General features: G+C 47.6%; 1 protein-coding gene across 4 annotated transcripts in view; it reads left to right on the forward strand.

Moving 5' to 3' along the window:
- Positions 1–1,507: 1,507 nt before the first annotated feature.
- Positions 1,508–6,088, forward strand: part of Ppm1b (protein phosphatase, Mg2+/Mn2+ dependent 1B) — a 60,922-nt gene continuing 56,341 nt past the window's right edge. For all 4 annotated transcript variants that reach the window (XM_013348992.2, XM_005354690.2, XM_026782866.1 and 1 more), the window contains exon 1: positions 1,508–1,905. The gene's annotated coding sequence lies outside the window, so the exon portion shown is untranslated. The remainder of the gene's footprint in view (positions 1,906–6,088) is intronic.

A 6,088-nucleotide genomic window follows, 5' to 3' on the forward strand; every position in this document is an offset into this window, starting at 1 on the left:
ACTTGTGTATATATCGATGCTTGCGTGATTAAAAATCTCTTAAGGTAAATGTTTAAATACCCCAGTACACTTTCATTTGGAGGAATTAACCTGGTTCACTCTCTAGCCAAATCTGATTGCTAGATGACCATTTCCTTCATCTGCCTTATAGAACTCCTGTAATTTATTCTGGATTCACCCCGGTCTTTGAGAAGCCTCCCTTGTAATCATCCCCCCAGGGAGAATCCTTTACGCCGTCATACCCTAAATACACGTTTTCCTACAAACACCTACCATCCCGGTCTGGGCCCAGTTTACTTTAGTACCTCCAGTTCTACCCGCCAAGCCTAGCTAACAGCAGGTGCTCTTTTAAGAGGGGAATGACCTAGTGAATGTCAAGAGCTTAGACAGGAGTTTTAAAAATCAGCCCTGAGAAAACACACAGCTGCCAAGGGCTGAACGGCAGGCGGTCCTGGTAAAGAAGACAGAAGAACAATTTGAACCAGCACACAACCCTCCTGAAGGGATTACTTGTCCCATTTTTCTCAAGTGGCTTTTCAGCCTCCTCAACTTCCCGCCCACTCTCCCCTGCTGGAGACAGGTCATGCAGGTATCCCAACAATGAGGCACTGATTGGCCAGAGATGATTTCATTGTTAGGAACATCCGGGCCCTTCACTCTCCCTGCAACACCTCCCCAGAGCCCCTAACGCGCCCAGTGTTCCACTCCCGCGCGCGCCCCACCCGTAGTTTAAACAACAACGCTTCTCTCCGGGCACCTTCTTGGTCCTCACAGTGCTCTCCCTTCATGTCTCTACGCCGAAGAGAGGCGTCTGTCTCCTCCAATGAGAACCTAGGGACACTTTTCTAGCCAATCAGGAGCCGGCTCTCTCCACTCCGGGTGGGACCAACTTCCACCTATAACAGGACTGCCCGTTGGTCCCTTTACGTGTTCGTTTTCCGCGAGGTTTAGAGGTCACAGAAGTGCAGGGTCCGCAGACTCGGTGCTTGGCCGCTTCCTGAGATTAACCAATCGCTTTTAGGATACCTTTGCGCGTTTATTTAAAAAGCCGGAGAGACGGATTTGGAAATTGATTTAGTGACGAAAACGTAGAGAAAGCCAATGACCCGAGGGTCAGGCTCCATTCGGACCAATCAGACAACGGAACCGGCCTCCAAGTGGGCGTAATTTGACAGACGGAGGACTCTACCTATGGCTGCTAGGGAGGGCAGGCCGGCGACGTCGGGAAGTAGAGCAAAGCGGAGGCGTGGCTGAATGAAGTAAATGGTAATAAAGGGTTGAGCCTCACTGGTGGGCGGTGCTTGATGGATAGGTGACCTTGCCAATTAAAGGTGGGGAAAGACGCCCAATGGGAAATTAAAGGCACAGAGGCGGGGCCGGACTGGGCGGGAGAACGAAGATTGATGTGTCTTTCAGCAAACCGTAATCCGTGGCGATACGCGCGGCGTCCCAATGGGTGGCCGCGGGGGGTGGAGCCTGGGGAGGGGCGGAGAAAGACGGAGGTGCTGGGAGGGGGTTGCAGAAGGAGCGGTGCGGCCGCTGCTCAATGGCGGAAAAGCTGCTGTTGCTCTGACCGCCGGCAGTTGCGGGGGAGTTTCCTGCCGGCTCTGCTGGAGTCTCTTGTTTCTCCGTGTCCGGTGGCTGGAAGATGCTCCAGAGAGACCAGGCTGCGGCGGAGGAGGTGGCGGCTGCCGGGTCGGCAGCGGCGCTGGGGTGGAGAGAAGGCGGCGGCGGCGGCGTGAGGGGCCGAACGGTGTAAACAGCCCGGGCGGCGGCGGTGGCCGAGCACCCTAGGGCGAAGCGGCGGCTGCGGAGGCAGGGGCGCGTCTCGGGAAGAAGCCGGGGGCCGGGGGCGGCTGTGCGGCGGGGGAGCCTGCGAGACCTCGCCTCCTCCCTTCGCTTCAGGTAAGGCCGCTTGGCCGGCGCCCCGCGGAGTGGGGAACGGCCGGCCGGCCAACTTGCGCCTAGGCCCCGGCCGGACCGCCGCCTCCGCGCTCACTCTAGGCTCCGGGGGGCGCGGCGAGCGAGTAGTTTGCCGGTTCGCGTGGAAGTCGGCTGCTTCCCCTATCGCTGCGCCGTGTAGGCAGCGCCCATGGGCGCGCGGGCCACTCCAGGCCGCGGCTCCCCTGGTCCGGCACGCCGCCTTTGAAAACACCTTTCCGCTTTGCTCTCCGGGTCGCTTTCTGCCCTCCCCTGCGCTCCGCTTCACTTCCTTGTGAAGTCTTGCTTTTCTGTCTGTGCCTTCTTCCTCAAGTGCTTTAAACCGTTTCTTTTGCTCCTCCTAACTAGAGTCGGCTCGTGTCTGTGTGTGTGGTTATACCCTCTCTCCAACTGCCCCAACACTGTCAGAAATTTTAGGGTGTCGTGCTTAACAGTGGACTTAAGTGAAATTGCTACTATCTTTATCCCAAATCTATTGGAGGTCCATTAAGAATAGACTGACCAGTATTATGTGGCCGGATCACTTTTATATTCTTTTAACTTTAAAAGTATCATTAAGGATAGTGTGAAAATAACCATGAAATAAATTTCCAGATGAAGGGCTCGATGAATGTTGGAACAATTTCTTCAGTTATAATGACCTCTAATACCAGTTTTAGCACCCCTACAAAGTTTGCCGGTCTTAAGTTTGCCGATCTTATTTGGCAAAAAAATGTCCCTTTAAGCATTCGCTAGCAGCCCAGGTTGATCAGTATTCAAGCGCTTCTGAAACCAGCTTGGGAACTTAAAAACAACTACGAAGCCGTCTTGTTAAGTCACAGAGAACTTTTAAAATAGGCCCCACATGTTTAATGTATCAAAATAAAGCTGGCAGGAGTCTCGTAAAGGGATTATTAGGGAATTTGAGTTGTCTTCGTGTTTTGTGGCTATTTTGGGAAAACCATTCTTTTTCTGTTAACAAAGGTTTGCAGCTACTGTGATGTGAGAATTACTGAGGCTTACTGTGGGATTAGCACAGGAACTCTTTCTATCTGAGCGACTCCATGGATGGAGAAGTGGCGAGTTGCGCAGCGAAGAGAGTGAGTCACAGTATGTTCTGGCAGAAACATGCCATGGCCTCTGAATGTTAATAGATATTATTTCATTTACTTTCTCTGTTGTGCAATCAGAGTTCCTTTTGTAGGCCTGCACCACCTCTAAACAAGTGTGGAAGTTATTCTGATTATTACAGAATTTTCCAAGAGCATAGACATAAAAACACATTCTTGCAACACTTAGATGATAATTTTTATGTATATGGAGACCGGGGCGTGGGGGGGCTCATTATGTAACTCCGGCTGGCAGGTGTGTAACTTAATGGGTAGACCAGACTGGCCTTGAACTCCCAGAGATCACCTGCCTCTGTGTCCTGGGTGCTGAGCTAGAGGGCCTGGACCCGCACACCCAGCTAAATGGTGATTTTTTTTTTCTGTCTTTAAAGAAATGCTTTTGTAGGCCTTCCGAATGGGCAGTGAGTGTGCTGCTGTTTGTTTCCTTTGCCTGTTTGGTATTTAGTTAGTGCATCAACACCTCCCCTCCCTTAAAGGGTTTTTTGTTTTTCTTTGAGACAGGATCTCAAAATGTAACAAGGGGTTGGCCTTGGGCTCACTGTGTAACCTCTGCTGGTCTCAAAGTGATTCTCCTGCCTCAGATTCTTGGAAACACAGTGTTTCACCATTCTTGTCTCTCTTCATTTTTATATTGTAAGTGTTTGCTGCATGTGTGTAAATGTTCCATGCGCACCACCACAGGTATGCCTGGCGCTTGTGGAAGCCAAGAGGGAGTGAGAGGGCACGAGGTCTCTTGGAGCCGGAGTTACAGGCTCCTACAGAACCCAGGTCCTGTGCCAGAGCAGCTGTAATTGCTCTCCAGCCCCTGAGCTCTCTCTCCCTTTATATAAAACTTTAAATCTTGTCGGCTCTTACTTGTTTTTAATGGTTGTGTTTTCTCTTCGTTTAGTGGGGTTTTGTTTTTCTCTCAAAGTCTTAATAGTTTCTGCCTAGTGCCTTGTGTTCATTGTGTGTTCTCACATGAGCGTTTGTATTTTTATTAGTATTTCTCCATTCTTCGCTATAGCTCTTGAGCGGTTGCTTTGATGATTTGGAGCTCTAGGCAGAGCTCTCAGCACTTGTGCTTTACTGTTGGGTGTCTTGTTTCTCTGAAGACTGCAGGTTACTGGAGTGAGAGTGCTGCTTAGTTTCTGTGGCCCGCATGCCAGTGCACACAATTACCAAATCCCTGAGATTATATCATCAAAAGGGATGGGATGGTGTCTAAATAGCTGTGCTTCTAAGAACAGTTGATTCATAAGTTGATATGGTCAGAAAAAGTAGCTCTTGAAAGTTACAGTGTTTCCTCTGATGTATAGTGTTTAGTGGAAACCTATGAATTCAAGAGTAATTCTGTTTGGCTGTACTATGGCAGACTGCCATAGTATTACCTAGATACTGAGATTTCTTTAAAAAAAAAACTCTTGGAGTCCATGTCCTTGTACATGAGTTGATAAATATTTTTTTATAGTATATGATATTGGGGGTGAATGTTTCCCCCTCCTACCATTGATGTTGTAACATGAATCTATGTTTCATGAATATTTATGCGTTATGTGTAATCATTTAAAGATACATTGTAATTACCTTGCAGAGAGGTAGTAAACTAATCCCTATAGTGGTTTTTATTCTCCTGGCACTCAGGAAATTGAGGCAATATGACAGGCAAGTTTTAGTGGCTACAGAGCAAGGCTGCCTTGAAAATATTAGTACAGTGAATAAAATTAACTTCTTAGGAAACATCCTATGTTTTCTGCAAAATACAGTTTTGATTTTTTTTTTTAAAGGAGAAATTAGAAAAAAACAGTGGTCTAAGACTAATACAAGACTTTTTGGTTGTGGGTTTTTTTTCAACTTGAGAATTTATTCATATAGTAGTTTCAGGTATGCCTGCCTAGACAGTTAGAAAAAAGTGATCCCTCCTTGTTCTTGTTTTTCTTTTTTCATTTTATGAGAGAGTGCGCTAGCACACATGCTCCGGTGTGTGTGTGGGGGTCAGACCTAGTTTTTTCCATCATGTGGGTTATGAGAATCAGACTTGGTGCCAGGGCACTCTTACTCCCCCGGGCCTCTCTTCAGCTCTTTATTTTTAGGGAACTAATTTTAGAAGTAGAATGACCCAGGTGAACATTGGTGGTGACGGGCGGCGGTGGTGCTTGCCTTTAATCCTAGCTTCTGCTCTGGAGGCAGAGGCAGGCGGATCTCTGTGAGTTTGAGGCCACCCTGGTCTATATAGTGAGTTCCAGGACGCCAAAACTGTTCAGCAGTGAAACCCTATCTTCAAAAAGCAAAACAAAAAAAAAAGAAGTTAGAATGACCTTGAATACTTCTGTTTAAAGTTTGTCATAGAATATGGACATGATAACCTGTTAGCAGAACTGCATTCGTTAGCTGAGGATAGCCTAAGGTTCTTAGAAATTTGGGCAGACCCCAGTTATGTGATCTAGACTACTTCCCATCTCACTGCTCTATAAACTCAGTGAAGATAGAATAAAATTGGGAACTATTTGGATTTTAGAGTTTCTATGTTGAGTACAAAACATCTTAAATTGACAGAAACTTACCGGTTCCTAGAAGTTAGTTTAAGGAGTACATTTGAGAAAGTTAAAGTTCCAAAAGCTCCATAATCTGCACTTTCCTCCCCCCCCTCCACTTTTAGACAGGGTCTCCTTTATTCAGGCTGGCCTCAAATCTCAGGCTAGCCTTGAACTGACCCTCTGTTCCACCTCTGGAGAGTTAGGATTGCTGGAGTGCATTGGCCTGTCTGGTTTGTGTGTGGTGCTGGAGACGGGGCAAGGACTTTGAGAATGCTGGGCAGGTGAGTGATCTTTCCACCTCCTTGTCTGTGGTGTTGTGGCTGTTGCTTGCTTTTGGTGATCTTACTCACTTACTCGTTCTTTAGGTACTTGTTTTGAAATCACCATGTTCATGCCCACTGACAAGCCGACTTCTCCGTTTCCTGTGCCCATGGTATTTCTAGGACCTAAAAATACTTGGAAGTACTCTATCACTGAGCTGCAACCTCAGCTTGTTTTCAGCTCTTTTTTTTTTTTTTTTTT

The sequence above is a fragment of the Microtus ochrogaster genome, chromosome 16 (assembly GCF_000317375.1).
Source record: "Microtus ochrogaster isolate Prairie Vole_2 chromosome 16, MicOch1.0, whole genome shotgun sequence".
In the NCBI taxonomy this organism is placed as follows: Eukaryota; Metazoa; Chordata; class Mammalia; order Rodentia; family Cricetidae; genus Microtus; species Microtus ochrogaster.